Raw genomic sequence first — 17,097 nt, 5'->3', positions numbered from 1 at the left:
ACTAAGCTCTGGAGCAACTGCAGAATGAGTAGAGTGCAGAGTGCACAGTTTATTTGCCTTTAATAAATCAACCCCAATGTGTCTCTTTCATGAAAAATATTGTACCCCGATAACTGTTAGGGATGAGGTAATGTGATAATTTTCATCTAGACCCAAATTTTGGTGAAAGGGTGGACTGTCGGTGAAATTTCACCATTTTGGCAAATGCATTAGACTCAATAGTAAAGGTGAAATTAAAACGTAGCAAAAATTGTAGCTGCTGACTTTTAACCATCTCAATACAGGGCACTTTCACCCCCTTCCTGCCCAGGCCATTTTTCAACTTTCAGCGCTGTCACACTGTGAACGACAATTGCGCGGTCATGCGACGCTGTACCCAAATAAAATTTAGTATTATTTTTTCCCCACAAATAGAGCTTTCTTTTAGTGGTATTTGATCACCTCTGCGTTTTTTATTTTTTGCGCTATAAACAAAAGAAGAGTGACAAGTTTGAAAAAAACACAATATTTTTTACTTTTTGCTATAATAAATATCTGCTATCTATACTTAGAACACACATCCTTCTCCTCTCCTCTCTGACAGGACGCGGATCTGTGTGTTTACACACGGTCCTGCCGTGTTACTGGGCAATCGCAGGTGCCCGGCGGACATCGCAGCTGCAGGGCACGCGCATCGGGTGCCCAGTGACACGGCGGGCGCACGTGATTGCCGGCGGTGCGCGCGCGCCGCCTGGTGGGCAAGGAAGGCGAGGGCGTCATATGACGCCCTCCCAGAATGAGAGCCGCGCTGCCTGGCCGTCATATGACAGCCGGCGGGCGGCAAGCGGTTAATATACAGACACTCACCTGTCCAAGGATCCAGTGCTTTCCTCACCGGGCTGGTTCTTCACCGGTCTTCGAGTCCTCGGCGATGACATGTTTACTGTGGGCAGCCGGCTGTGACACCTTGCGACTTCACGCTGCGCATTCGCCAGCTGTGCTGCGCTTTTATGAATGGCCTGCAGCCTTCTGGAACCTGTAGGCAAGGATGTGGGGGGACTTTTGGTGGATCCACCACAGAAATCCGACTGGAAGTGGGAGCAGGTACCTATCAAAATCAGATACCCCCCCCCCCCAAAAAGTAAAAAATCATATAAATGTGGCGGGGGGGGGGGGGGGGGGGGAAGAGGAGCGGAACTGTTGATGTTCCACTTTAAGGTGTTGTTTCTTTTTTTTTTAAATGGAGCAATTCAGTTTTAATTCCCCTGGACCTGATCTTGTGCCAAAAACAGCTCCTTGTTAGTCTCATTATTTTATTTTTGTTTTTATTTTTTTTACAGGAAAATAAAAGGAAAAAAGGAAAATGACAATAAGCAAATAATCATTGAATACACAAAAAGGGGAAAAAAACAGAGTTACAAAGAACATTGAAGTGGATCTTCACCCTAAGGCCCATTTTACACAGACGATTCGATCAGGTCCCCCTGTCAGTTTTTCTGGCAGACCTGATTGCAAGGTCCATGTATTTCTATGGACAGACGGGTGTAAACAGACTTGTGTCCATTTACACCCACCTACCTCCAGGTCTAAACAGATCCGCTAAAAGAAAAATTTAAAAATAACGTAAGGGAATCTGTCCTCTTCGTTTAGGCCAATCGAATCAAGGGTAGTGGAGTGTAAACGAACAGTAGAGTCTGTTAACTCCCAGGCATGCCTATAAATCGGAGCTCTGTCCGTGTCCACTCTGCAGAAACTGAGCAAACACAGCTGACCAATCAGCAAGGAACCATTTTAAGTAGCACAACTATTTATGCTAATATTTGAGTTACATGACTAGTGTAGTCTAAATGTTACCTCCATCCATTTCCATAATTCCCCCTTTTATACTCCACCCTTCCACTTAAAATTCTTACCTAAAATGATGAGACCACACTTTTATTTTGGAGTAATATGGCCACAACAGCCTTTATTATAAAACACCAACTCCAAAATAAATCACTCCAATAAATAACCAATAAATAACCAATAACAAAAACAATAACATATTAATAACGTAGAATGTTAACCACAGTCTGATGGTCTCTGACGGTGAGCCCCCTTTCAAAATATATATATAAATATATATATATAACCATATATATAACATGTATAACCACCGCACTGCGGGATTTTTCAAACTAATAGGCCTCCAGCTGTAGCCGCTCGGAGACAACCGTTTCCCGCAGCGCCACCAAAAACCAGTATTCCCTCCACCTTTCAGGAATACACTGGAGGGAAACATGCTAATGATGAGCCCCCCACCCCTTTAAATCCATCCTTTTACCGCCCCCGTCAAAGACCACCAGAATAAAATACCGCCACAGCCCGAAAGCGTGACTACCTTACGTTTGAGGGCACCCCCACACCCTCAGGGCCTGCTGTATTCCCTCCTGCAAACCCAGGGACCATAAATCAATCCCTACGTCAGAGAGATGAACCCCATCCCTCCTAAGGTACAATCCCACATTCGTTTCCAGCTCTCGGTGGTGAATGACAATACCACCATTCTGCCTTACAAATCTCCCCACCACTTTATTAACCCTAATGCGCGTTTTGTTAATGCTCGCCACAGACCTAGCCCAACGCCATGATGTTCTGGCCACAATATCTGACCAAATTACAATGGTGTTTGGTAATGTTTCCCGTAACTTCATAAAGTCCGCTTTGATGTCCGCCATCAAATCCCTGACCGACCGGACACCCAAGTCATTCCCCCCCGCATGAATCACCAAAACATCAGGGGGCCTATCCAACCGCACATACCTCTCCACTTCCCCCATCACTCTACCCCATAACATTCCTGGTCTACCTAACCAGCGTATGTACGCCTCCCTCCTGGAAATCCCCAGCTGTCTGCCGTCCGGACGCACGTCACCTCTCCTGGCCCCCCATCAAACATAGGAGTGGCCTACGATCCAGACAAGGCGCATAGGGTTTCCATCTGTAATGAAAGCACAACACAAAATAGCGGCACCCTCTTACTCTGGACTTCACCCTCCAACCAACTATACCCAAACAAAACAGCATCCCCTTGTACAACAATGTGCCATCAACAATATTAAATTATTCAACCACCAATGACGGTCTTATATAAGACCGAAATCTCCTAGACTCCCATCTCCCGAGTCTGCGCACAGCAGCCTCCTCCAAACCGCATCTGGCAGCTTCTGTAGCTGCCCCTATGCGGAAGGAGTGTGAAGCATACTCCAACCCTACCAAACCAGCCCTTTTTAGACATCTTCGAAAAATCGTTACAAATTGATAACGTGACAGATAAGACCCATCCTTGTGCCTAAGGAAAGGCCCTGCCCCCTTGCCCCTGACCAACCTAAATGCCCTTACCGCCTCCACTGGGCATACCCTTGACCCTGGTAACTCAAAAAGGGGGACATCTACCCCTTTTCCCTGTTGGTCAGTTTTGGACCTCCGCAAACGTAAACACACCCTCCCCCTCTCCAAGCGAACATCATTGTCCAACAAACATCCCCCAACCCGTCTTGACGGGCTAACCAATTCCCCTATCCGAAAAGCCCCATAAAAAGCCAGTGAAAAGGCCGCCGTGAACAGTCGGCTTTCATACTCTGACCGACAAACGAACTCCAACATTTCACATATTGAGACTAGATTCGCAAATGTGACAGGCCGTCTCACATCCCGTTTTTTGTGTTGTTTTTTATAGCCCTTTAAGGCCTGCCGAACCCAAAAATCCCTGGTCCAATCTTCACCCCCCATTAATTTAAACAAAAACGACAAACCTGCCAACTTCCGATCAATAGAGGACGCTGCGCACCCCTTTTCCATATTCCTAGAAACTAAATACAACACCAATAACCTGCCTTCTGACCCCAGTACCACCACACCGGCCTCCCTTACCAACCCCGACCACTCCTTCCATACCTTGCTGTAGGCCGTCCAAGTGGAATCACTTACTGACTGCCGGATCCATCCCGCGGCGACTCCAAAGGCAGCTCCCACATCCAAACCGGGCAAGGAACTCCTTCCTTGTCTGCCCCCGGCGCCAGCTCCCTGAACTTGTCCCACTGAAAACGAGCCAAGGAGTCAGCCAGCGCATTGTCCACACCCGGAATGTGAACCGCATAAATGAAAATATTTAGACTCAAACACCTAAACACCAGCTGTCTCAAAAGCCGAATCACCGGCTGCGAAGATGCTGACATGCGGTTCACCACCTGCACTACACCCATGTTGTCGCAATTGATCCTTAGCTTCAAATTCCTGCATGCCTCTCCCCACAACTCCAATGCCAGCACCACTGGAAACAATTCCAGCAGGACCAGATTACCTAGTAAACCCGCCCCCTCCCACGACTGTGGCCATGGTTCAGCGCTCCATTTTCCTTGAAAATATGCCCCGAAACCCGTGGAGCCCGCCGCGTCAGTGACCAAATCCACATCGAAATTGCTCACCGGGCCAGACATCCACACCGCCCTCCCGTTGTATGAAGTTAAAAATTCTAACAAACTTTTAGATCCTCCCTGTGTTCCCTTGACAGCCGGATGAAATGAGTTGGCCGTTTTACCCCTGCTGTAGCAGCCGACAGACGTCGGCAAAAAACCCTCCCCATTGGGATAATTCTACAAGCGAAATTCAACTTACCCAACAATGACTGAAGGGCTCTCAACTGCACCTTCCTCAGCCCGTGGATGTCCCGAATTTCCTTCTGCAGGTCCTCCAACTTCCCCCTGGGTAAACGGCACTCCATAGCCGTCGAGTCTATAACTATGCCTAAAAAACTAAGTTCAGTCTTGGGGCCTTCAGTCTTTTCAGCCGCCAAGGGGACTCCGAACCTGCCTGCGATGTGCTGCAACGTGGAAAGTAAAATCGCACACACAGCGGAGGCAGGGGGGCCTATACACAGAAAATCATCCAAATAGTGTATCACTGAGTCTAGGCCCGCGACTTCCCTAACTACCCATTCTAAAAATGAGCTAAACGCCTCAAACATGGCACAGGAAACTGAACAACCCATGGGCAAACATTTGTCAACGTAGAACTGTTCCCGCCAGTGACACCCCAACAGCCGAAAACTCTCTGGATGCACCGGCAACAATCGAAAAGCCGACTCTATGTCAGCTTTTGCCATGAGAGCCCCTTGGCCGTAGCGCCGCACCCACTTGACTGCCGCATCAAAGGAAGTGTATGACACTGTACACTCCTCCGGGTCAATGAAATCATTGACTGAACCCCCCCTTGGGAAGGACAAGTGATGTATCAATTGGAACTTATTAGGTTCTTTCTTGGGCACCACCCCCAAAGGTGATACCACTAAGTCCGGCCAAGGTTTATTGGCAAACGGCCCTCCCATGCGTCCCAATGCTACTTCCTTCTGCAATTTTTCCCCAACTACCTCTTGATGTTCTAATGCCGATTTAAGATTCCGCGCCATAGGGGGAACGATCACCTATGAACAAGGAATCTTAAAACCCTCTTTAAACCCTGACTCCAACAACCTAGCTGCTTCCCGATCCGGATGCTTACTTAGAAAAGGGAGCATTCTTTCCACTCTCACCGGCATCATCCCTCTTCTGCGCAGTGTCACCGGCACGCTTTCCTCGTTTAAAACATTTTGACAACGGGTGAGCCCCACCACACCCCGAGCATTCATGTCTAAACTTACATGTGCCCCCGAATTTGCAGGCGCCTTCATTATACTGCCAGCACACACCCCACTTTTTTCCGGCCGACGATCCTGAGGAATTTGCACCCCCGGCCCCCCCTTGAAACGGCTGAGACGGGGCCTTCGCCGAAGACATGAGCCTCATCCATAAGCTAATATCTTTATGGTCCCAACGCAGGGACGGGCGCACCGCCATCCGCTGTCTGAACTGCTCGTCATATCTCAGCCAAGCAGTACCCCCATATACCCTATGTGCTTCTCCAATAGCGTCCATGTAACAGAATAACGCCGAACAATGCTCGGGGCTCTTCTCCCCAATTATGCTTGCCATAATGGCAAACGCCTGAAGCCAGTTTACAAATGTCCGCGGTATCAGCCTATACCTCCTCTTTTCTTCATAATCCTTTTTGGACGAATCAGGTTTTACCCTGTCCAAATTAAATTTCTCCAATGGTAGCAGTGAAAAAATTTCCACATACTCACCTTTTTGAATCTTCTCCCTGACATCCTGCTTCAGATGTGCTCCCAAGGGGCCCTCGTAAACCTCGCACCTCGCAGCATCCGCCAACCTAACCACATCGGACCTTTCCGCCTTCTCTGTGGACCCTGCTTTTTCAGCCTCCACCACCTCCCCGGATTGTCCAGGAGGCGAGATTGCTGGGGGCACCCCTACCCCCCCTGCCCCATTACTCCCCCCCCCGGACTCTGTCACTGGTTCTGTCCACGGGGCCACCTGGGGAGGCTGTCCGTGTCCCCCTTCAAATCTTCCCATTAAGGTCCGCAGTCCCTGTAAAAATTCCATCATTTGTTGGCCGGACCCTGCACTGGCAGGATTGCTCCCCGCCAGCTGCTGTTCCGGCCTGACCCCCCCCGACTGTGTCCCCAGACCCCCTTGTGCTACCATACCCACTGTAACCCCCCCTAATAAATCCTGAACTGCCCCAGACAATGATACTGAATTAATCGACTTACCAGGCTGACCAGGCACATTCCCCACAGCCGTCGCGGTGTTCGCCCTCGCTGATATTGTTGGCTCCTCTTCCTCCGACAGCTCCCCTTCCGACCGGTCGTCCCGCTCTCCATCCTCCTGACTGTGCAGCCGCCCGGGTGACGCAGCCCCAGAGGCCGTGGGGTAAGATGGCGATAGAGCCATCCTCACTTCGGAAGCACTGCTGCTGTCAGACAGGCGTCGCTGACCTGACCTGACCGTCTGTGCACTAACAGTCTTGTCTCTTTCACCATCCTGCTGACTGGACTGCTTGCTGCTCTTCTCCCATCTTTTTCCGCCACTTCCTCCAGCCACATGCTCCTCCGACAGGCTCCGCCCCCTCCCGATCTTCACAGCATGTCTGGGGCCCTCTTCCAAAGCTCTGCTCGGCTCACCGACCATCCTCGCCGTCCTCTCCTGCATTCCTCTGCGCTCCACGGATGGACTCTGCATCCTGCTGCTCTCCCTGGGCAGGGAACCTGCGCCATGTTGGCCCGTGGCCCCGCCCCCCGAATTCGGCCGGCGGCGTGTGGACTGCCGAAGGGCCGCCGAGTCTTGTCTCCTCTTCCCTGGGGGGACCGATCTCACTCCCTCTGGCTCCTAGTGCTCTGAACGGGCCGCGATGTAGGCCCTGGCGAAAAACGCGCCGGAGGCCGCGACCTCCGCTCGCGATAAGGCACCTCACCCGCTGCCGATCCGCTCGGTTCCTCATCTCCTATGTCCCCTACTTGCTGCTGCAACCATTCGGGTCCCTTCTGTGCTGCCACCCTCCTCAGCTTTTCCAAGATTGCTTCTACAGCAGCCATTGTGGAGGAGCAGTAGTAAAAAAAAAACTGCCTCCTCTGATTAATTCTTCCTCACACTGACCTCACCTGCTCCCCCCCCCCTTAAATATCACCACTCCCCTTTTCTTTCCAAGTAAACTCTCATACCTCCCCTTTACCCATATTACCTCTCAGCCTAATATTTTAACCCCTTCCGTGTCCATTAGACACACTGTCATGCCCGGCCCTACACTACCCCTTCTTTTAGTCAGTCTCATTCCGGGCCTCACTCAGTGTGAAATACCCCACAGTAGGGTTGCTGCTTCTTGTCACAGTATTATTTATCTCTGTTCAGCTCAATTGCAGTTTCTTTGTAATTTTCAGCTGTTTGTATACTTTTTTAGTTTGGGTTTCTGTTTGTTTCAGTCCTGCACTGATTGTGTGCCTCATGGTCAGGGGTCAGGCTCAGAGACCAGTAGCTATAGCAGTAGAGAGGCTAGCACCGACCAGCTGGGTAAGTACACAAGCAGGTTCCCCTGGCGGATAACTTGGGCTCACCCAAGGCGCATGAGCTAAGCATTAACTGGTATTCCTCAGATCGGCTGATGGTGGAGATGGGTTTTTCTGTGTGTTAGTACCAGATTGTGGTCCTCAGGAGCGCCCCACCAGGTGATGAGCACACCAGGGTCCAGTAGCAGATATAACAGGTAGGGATCAAGCAGAAGCCTGTCAGTAATCAAGCCAATGGTTGGTAACAAGTGGTTACAGGTTGGGATCAAGCAGAAGCGTAGTCAAGGAACAAGCCAAAGGTCAATAACAAATGGTTGCAGGCTGAGATTGTGCAGAAGCGTAGTCGAGGAACAAGCCAAGATCTGTAACGAGTGGTGGTGAAGATATGGACGGCAGCAGGAGAGGCAAGAGCAGGATATTGGAGCACAATAAATGGCAAATAGGAAGTGCAAATGCATTGCTTAACCTGTTCCCGATCAGCTCACGTACATATACGGGGAAAGAATGGCTCCCCTATGCGAAAACCAGTACAGGTACGGGGTTCCTTTAGGAGCCGCCAGAAGGAAGGGGGCACGCCCGCTGCACGATGGGGGACCTACTGCGTGTGGCCAGCGGGCGCAATCGCGTGCACGAGCGCCAGCATGGGAATCTGTGTGTGTAAACACACAAATCCCTATGCTGTCAGAGGAGAGGAGACATGTTTGTTCCTACTATGTAGGAACAGCGAAATGTCTCCTCTCCTACTCAGTCCTATCCCCATACAGTTAGAAACACATATGAGGGAACACATTTAACCCCTTGATCGCCCCCTAGTGTTAACCCCTTCCCTACCAGTGTCATTTACACAGTAATCAGTGCATTTTTATAGCATTGATTGCTGTATAAATGTCAATGGTCCCAAAAATGTGTCAAAAGTGTCCGATCTGTCCAGCGCAATGTCACAATACCGCTAAAAATTGCAGATCACCGCCATTACTAGTAAAAAAAAAAAATGCCATAAATCTTTCCCATAATTTGTAGACGCTATAACTTTTGCGCAAACCAATCAATATACCCTTATTGCGATTTTTTTACCAAAAATATGTAGAAGAATATATATTGGCCTAAACTGATGAAGAATTTAAAAAAAAAAAAATTTGGGAGGATATTTATTATAGCAAAAAGTAAAAAATATATTTTTTTTCAAAATTGTCGCTCTTTTTTTGCGTATAGCGCAAAAAATAAAAACCGCAGAGGTCATCAAATAGCACCAAAAGAAAGCTCTATTTGTAGGGCCCAAATTTCGTTTGGGCACAGCATTGCATGACCGCGCAATCACCAGTAAAAGCGATGCAGTACCAAATTGTAAAAAGTGCTCTGGTCAGGAAGGGGGTAAAACCTTCCGGGGTTGAAGTGGTTAAATAGGAAGTTCATGGGAGAAGCAAGGAGTTCAGGGTCCACCAGAAACAAAGCACAAGGCAGGGTTGTCCAAAGGATCAGAGAGGGTGCTGTCCAGCATCTCAGGTGGCTCAGCAAGAAAAGCCTCTAGAAATGTAGTTACCGTATCTCCTATTCATAATATTCTTAAAGCGGTAGTCTTGAGAGCAAAATAAAAGAAATGGTCCCCTGCTGGTTTAAAGGGGTTGTAAAGGTTTGTGTTTTTTCAACTTAATGCATCCTATGCATTAAGGCGAAAAAACACCTGGCAGTGACCGGCCCCCTAGCCCCCCGTTTTACTTACCTGAGCCCCTTCATCTTTTTCGGCGGGGACGCGTCATCCTGCTCTCCACACAGTCCCGGCTTTGATTGGATAGACTGATAGCAGCGCAGCCATTGGCTCCCACTGCTGTCAATCGAATCCAATGACCTGGGCGCCGGGGGCGTGGCGGAGTCATACATTCGGCTCCTATTGACGCCGAATGAATGACTCAGGAGCGCACCCGCAAGATAACCCTCTCGGGAGAGCGCTTTTCCTAGGGGGTTATCTAATGCGGGGAGGAGCCGCGAGAGCCACCGAGGGACAACAGATGAGGATGTTCGGGGCCACTCTGTGCAAAACGAGCTGCACAGTGGATGACATGTTTGTTATTTAAAAAAAAAAAAACCTGAAGCTTTAGTATCACTTTAAGTCCTGATGTACCAGAATGCACTGCAATGTGCCACCTCATCCCTTTAAAACCAAACACATATTAAGTACACCGTACTGTGGCTGATTAAGGTGGTAATTAAACTTGGTACCTTATCTGTATTGCATTAAATCAGCTTTAAAGGGATGTGGTGGCAACCCCATGGTACACTATGACAGACTTACCTACAAATGGAGCCCTCCAGTGATGCATTGTCATAGTCCCTGGCGCTTCCATCTTCACCCGGTCTGCCCTCCAGGTTTTGTATTTTCGGACACTTGATTGGCTGGGCCGGGGTCACGTCTCTCCTGCACATGCACGGGAGAGTCCCATCGCAGCGGCACACAGAGTGTGCCGTAAATGTGGTCAGAGCTGTGCATATGCGGCTCAGACCACATTACCCACTGACAGGCAGGGGGGACATTTAGTGACCTCTAGGGTATCTTCTGTTATAAAAAGCCTACCTGTCAGCATTTTTTAAAATGACTGACTTTACTACCACTTTAACTAGATTATTGCATGAAATTGCATAGAAGTGGAGATCTTAGCAGTGAGGTGTTGCTTTGGACCTATGGGCTTCGATAAAGAAAATACACCTCTGCTAATTCACCTATTATAAGGAAATGTCCAATTAAATGTCCAAATATAATACATGGTGATGATGTGTATTATACATGAAAACACACCAGTAGAGGGTACTGTTGTCCACAATGAGAAGCTTTATCCTCTCAGTAGAGAAAACACTTTGTATCCATACAATGGGGGTCAGTTCACTAACCTGCAGGAGTTATTTGCCCTGTGTCCATCAAATTATCACATTACAAAATTCTCACAAAAATATTAAATTTGAAAGCATATACTGTACATATATTCCATAGGTGTGAAATATTTTCATAGATAGATTTAAGAGGGTGTACTCCAAAGATAGTTATCTATGCTTGTATCCAGGTGTGTCCCAAAAAACACCAAAACAAACAAAATACAGGGGAGAACATAATGAATTGTCCTATTTAAGAATAAATCAGCTATTTCAGACATCACTTCTCTATAATCACTGACCTGCACTGTGCACTAGAAAAGGAGATATGTGTGTGTTCAGGATCTAAATGGCTTCTATATACTGTATACAACACATGCGATATTAATGAGGTGTTACCACCATGCGAAAGCCCAACTCCAAGCAAATAAAAACATGATCCCCTGCAATGAGAGTACGCTCACACTGCAAGAGTTAATAGCTTGTTTTGTGTGGGGGTGAGGAGACTTACTTACCTGATCCACCGCTCCCCCAGCAGATGGTGCCCCCCCCCCCCGATCATGGTGACTGTCCCTCAGTGTCATCACGTCCAATGTAGGGTTATGGACACTGCATTAGTCTTGATAGTGTCAGGACCCTAGACTGCTGGAGCATGGGGTAGAAGAAGCTGCAGGGACCGGTCTAACAGCAGGAAGGAGCAGAGGGCAGGGTAAGAAAATCTTATTCTGTTCCCTTAGACCAGGGGTGTCAAACACAAGCCACATCAGCAAAATAGCTGCCCTTAAAGGGCCAGTTGTACTTGTAAGACTATGTATCTACTCTTTTATTATTCAGGAGTGAGACATATACAAAGTGTGCAGAGTTCAGGGATGTGCTTCATACAGAGTGCAGAGTTAAGGGGTGTGTTAGGTACAATGTGCAGAGTTCAGGGGTATGCTGTGTACAGAGTGCAGTTAAGGGGTGTGCTGTGTACAGTGTGCAGAGTTAAGGGGTGTGCCACGTACAGTGTGCAGAGTTCAGGGTCTGCTGTGTACAGAGTGCAGAGTTTAGGAGTGCGCTACATAAAGGATACAGAGTTCAGGGGTGTGCTGTGTGCAGAGTTAATGGGTGTGCTAGGTACAGGGTGCAGAGTTCAGGGGTGTGCTGTGTAAAGAGTACAGAGTTAATGGGTGTGCTAGGTACAGTGTGCAGAGTTCAGGGGTGTGCTGTGTGCAGAGTTAAGGGGTGTGCTAGGTACAGTGTGCAGAGTTCAGAGGTGTGGTGTGTACAGTGTGTAGAGTTTAGGAGTGCGTTACATACAGGGTGCAGAGTTCAGGGGTGTGCTGTGTACAGAGTGCAGAGTTCAGGAGTGTGTTACGTACAGAGTGCAGAGTTAAGGGGTGTGCTAGGCACAGTGTGCAGAGTTCAGGGGTGTGCTGTGTACAGAGTGCAGAGTTTAGGAGTGCGCTACATGCAGGGTGCAGAGTCCAGGGGTGTGCTGTGTACAGAGTACAGAGTTAATGGGTGTACTAGGTACAGTGTGCAGAGTTCAGGGGTGTGCTGTGTACAGAGTACAGAGTTAATGGGTATGCTAGGTACAGTGTGCAGAGTTCAGAGTTGTGCTGTGTACAAAGTGCAGAGTTCAGGGGTGTGCTGTGTTCAGAGTACAGAGTTAATGATAGTTAATGGGTGTGCTAGGTACAGTATGCAGAGTTCAGGGGTGTGCTGTGTACAGAGTGCAGAGTTAAGGGCTGTGCTAGGTACAGTGTGCAGAGTTCAGAGGTGTGGTGTGTACAGTGTGCAGAGTTTAGGAGTGCGTTACATACAGGGTGCAGAGTTCAGGGGTGTGCTGTGTACAGAGTGCAGAGTTCAGGAGTGTGTTACATACAGAGTGCAGAGTTCAGGGGTGCACTACGTACAGAGTGCAGAGTTCAGGGGTGTGCTACGTACAAAGTGCAGAGTTCAGGGGTGCACTATGTATTGAGTGCAGAGTTCAGGTATGCACAATGTATAGAGTGCAGGATTTAGAGATGCACAGTGCATCCTTGCAATTCTACTCTCTCCTACCTCTCCCTATGTAGGGTCTAGTACCACCCTGTGTAGGCGGTTCTCTCTACTACCCATGTATATGGCTCTGTTATACATCCCTTGCAGGGAGATAATTCTCGCTCTCAGATTCTGAAGAACTATCCGTGAGGGATGTTTTACATGCTGTTAAAAGCAAAGTTGTCCCTTGTAAACAGAGAGGGCTTCTGTATTTACAAATGACAGCAGGGAGCGGGGGCGGAGGGGGGGAGCCAGTGGTGGCAGATTGGAGTTACGCCTCAATCTGGCTGCAAAACTGGGTGGGAAGGCCACATGACAGGGCCTGGCGGGCCAGATTTGGCCCGCGGGCCTTGTGTTTGACATATGTGCCTAGACCAAAATGAGCAATTAATTCTTGCAATCCGGACACAGCCCCACTGCATGGGATATTTTTTTAATTGCATGGAGTTGGGCTTTAACATATTCATAGCAAAACTTTGCTTAAAAGACAGGGATTTTTAGTTTGTATTTCTTACAATACATGTTCAGGCTGGCCAACTTTGTAAAAGTGATCCCCCTTTACAGAGATGGGGGTGCTCTTCCCTCCAAGTCCGTACCCCTTCCCCCCCAAAACACCTTGTCCCCATGTTGATGAGGACAAGGGCCTCATCCCCACAACCCTGGCCGGTGGTTGTGGGGGTCTGCGGGCGGGGGGCTTATCGGAATCTGGAAGCCCCCTTTAACAAGGGGACCCCCAGATCCCGGCCCCCCCCTGTGTGAAATGGTAAGGGGTTACAAAAGTACCCCTAACATTTCACTAAAAAACTGTCAAAAATGTTAAAAATGACAAGAGACAGTTTTTGACAATTCCTTTATTTAAATACTTCTTCTTTCTTCTATCTTCCTTCATCTTCTGGTTCTTCTGGTTCTTCTGGCTCTTCTGGTCCTTCCTCCGGCGTTCTCGTCCAGCATCTCCTCCGCGGCGTCTTCTATCTTCTTCTCCTCGGGCCGCTCTGCACCCATGGCATGGGGGGAGGCTCCCGCTCTTCTCTTCTTCTTCATCTTCTTCTCTTCTTCTCTTCTTATTTTCTTCTCTTCTTCATTTTCTTCTCCGGGCCGCTCCGCACCCATGCTGGCATGGAGGGAGGCTCCCGCTGTGTGACGGCGCTCCTCGTCTGACAGTTCTTAAATAACGGGGGCGGGGCCACCCAGTGACCCCGCCCCTCTCTGACGCACGGTGACTTGACGGGACTTCCCTGTGACGCCACGGGGAATGCCACAGGGAAGTCCCGTCATGTCCCGTGCGTCAGAGGGGGGCGGGGTCACCGGGTGGCCCCGCCCCCCGTTATTTAAGAACTGTCAGACGAGGAGCGCCGTCACACAGCGGGAGCCTCCCTCCATGCCAGCATGGGTGCGGAGCGGCCCGGAGAAGAAAATGAAGAAGAGAAGAAGAGAAGAAGAGAAGAAAAGAAGAAGAGAAGAAGATGAAGAAGATGAAGAGAAGAGCGGGAGCCTCCCCCCCATGCCATGGGTGCGGAGCGGCCCGAGGAGAAGAAGATAGAAGACGCCGCGGAGGAGATGCTGGACGAGAACGCCGGAGGAAGAACCAGAAGAGCCAGAAGAACCAGAAGATGAAGGAAGATAGAAGAAAGAAGAAGTATTTAAATAAAGGAATTGTCAAAAACTGTCTCTTGTCATTTTTAACATTTTTGACAGTTTTTTAGTGAAATGGTAGGGGTACTTTTGTACCCCCTTACCATTTCACACGGGGGGGGGCCGGGATCTGGGGGTCCCCTTGTGAAAGGGGGCTTCCAGATTCCGATAAGCCCCCCACCTGCAGACCCCCACAACCACCGGCCAGGGTTGTGGGGATGAGGCCCTTGTCCTCATCAACATGGGGACAAGGTGTTTTGGGGGGCTACCCCAAAGCACCCTCCCAATGTTGAGGGCATGTGGCCTGGTACGGTTCAGGAGGGGGGGGCGCACTCTCGTCCCCCCCTCTTTTCCTGCAGCCTGCCAGGTTGCGTGCTCGGATAAGGGTCTGGTATGGATTTTTGGGGGGACCCCACGCCGTTTTTTTTTTTTTTTTTGGCGCGGGGTTCCCCTTAAAATCCATACCAGACCTGAAGGGTCTGGTATGGAATTTAGGGGGAACCCCACGTCATTTTTTTTTTTAAATTTTGGCCGGGGTTCCCCTTAATATCCATACCAGACCTGAAGGGCCTGGTATGGAATTTAGGGGTACTCCCACGTCATTTTTTTTTTTTAATTTTGGTTCGGGGTTCCCCTTTGGGGAATTCCCATGCCGTTTTTATCAATGAACTTCTATGTGTATTGTCGGCAATGCAATAGCCGCGGGTAGTTTTAAATGAGTTTTTTCCTTCAAAATGTCATTTTGCTGTCAGACTGTTCTAAACACAGGAAACATGCGCCCCTTTACAGGCATACTATAGACACCCCCCAGGTACGAAATTTAAAGGGATATTACACTTTTATTGTTTGACTTTAAGCATTATTAAAATCACTGCTCCTGAAAAAACGGCCGTTTTTAAAACTTTTTTTTGCATTGATCCATGTCCCCTGGGGCAGGACCCAGGTCCCCAAACACTTTTTTATGACAATAACTTGCATATTAGCCTTTAAAATTAGCACTTTTGATTATTCATGTTCGTGTCCCATAGACTTTAACGGTGTTCGCGTGTTCGAACAAACTTTTTTCCTGTTCGCATGTTCTGGTGCGAACCGAACAGGGGGGTGTTCGGCTCATCCCTAATTCTAACACATGAATATGCTTTGATCCAAACCATTCCATTGTAGCTCTGGCTGTATGTTTAGGGTCGTTGTCCTGCTGGAAGGTGAACCTCCACCCCAGTCTCAAGTCTTTTGCAGACTTAAACTGGTTTTCTTTTAAGATTGCCCTGTATTTGGCTCCATCCTTCTTTCCATCAACTCCGATCAGCTTCCCTGTCCCTGCTGAAGAAAAGCATCCCCACAACACGATGCTGCCACCACCATGTTTCACAGTGGGAATGGTGTGTTCAGGGTGATGTACAGTGTTAGTTTTCCGCCACAAATAGCGTTTTGCTTTTAGGCCAAAAAGTTCAATTTTGGTCTCATATGACCAGAGCTCCTTCCACATGTTTGCTGTGTCCCCCACATGGCTTTGCGCAAACTGCAAATGGGACTTCTTATGGCTTTCTTTCAACAATGGCTTCCTTCTTGCCACTTTTCCATAAAGACCAGATTTGTGGAGTACACGACTAATAGTTGTCCTGTGGACAGATTCTCCAACCTGAGCTACTGCAGCTCCTCCAGAGTTACCATGGGCCTCTTGGCTGCTTCTCTGATTAATGCTCTCCTTGCCCGGCCTGTCGGTTTAGGTGGACCGCCATGTCTTGGTAGGTTTGCAGTTGTGCCATACTCTTTCCATTTTCGGATGATGGATTGAACAGTATTCTGTGAAATGTTCAGAGCTTGGGATATTTTCTTTATAACCTAACCCTGCTTTAAACTTCTCCACAACTTTATCTCTGACCTGTCTGGTGTGTTCCTTGGCCTTCATGATGCTGTTTGTTCACTAAGGTTCTCTAACAAACCTCTGAGGGCTTCACAGAACAGCTGTATTTACACTGAGATTAAATTACACACAGGTGGACTCTATTTACTAATTAGGTGACATCTGAAGGCAATTGGTTCCACTAGATTTTAGTTAGGGGTATCAGAGTAAAGGGGGCTGAATATAATTGCACGCCACACTTTTCAGATATTTATTTATTTATTTATTTATTTATTTATTTATTTATTTTTTATTTATTTATTCTTTCTTTTATATAACAGGAGAAAAATGAACAATCCTTCTGTATATTACATTCCATTTCTGCACATACAGCCAGACAAGAAATAAAAAAATATAAATAAATAAAAATACATGATAATAACTTGTTACATTCCATTCCATCTACTCCTGTCTATTTCTAATATATTATCCAATAAAGATGGATAAAAAAATTAACCCAAATAAACATAAAGAAGTCAATTAAGAGGCAAAGAAGACAAAGAAATAAGAAGAGTAATCTTCCTCTCTCATTTCCGCCCTCCATGTTGTTACTCCTTGCCGCGTCAGGAGGGGGGGCGCTTCCCCCAGACCCGGCCATAATGCTCCCACTAATAATGCTAATAATGCTCTCAGTATTACAAAAAAAAAAAAAAAAACCACAAACAAAAAAAAAACAAAAAAAAAACATTAAATTTTCCTCCCTCCCCCCTGCCCCCCCAGATATTTATTTTTAAAATAATTTGAAAACCATTTATCA

General features: G+C 48.0%; 1 protein-coding gene across 1 annotated transcript in view; it reads right to left on the bottom strand.

Annotated features, from left to right (window-relative positions):
- Nucleotides 1–17,097, bottom strand: part of CCDC152 (coiled-coil domain containing 152) — an 83,723-nt gene that overhangs the window by 6,634 nt on the left and 59,992 nt on the right. The gene's annotated exons all lie outside the window — the stretch shown is intronic.

Source organism: Aquarana catesbeiana, linkage group LG01, assembly GCF_042186555.1.
Source record: "Aquarana catesbeiana isolate 2022-GZ linkage group LG01, ASM4218655v1, whole genome shotgun sequence".
NCBI lineage: Eukaryota > Metazoa > Chordata > Amphibia > Anura > Ranidae > Aquarana > Aquarana catesbeiana.
This window is presented reverse-complemented; position numbering and strand designations above follow the sequence as displayed.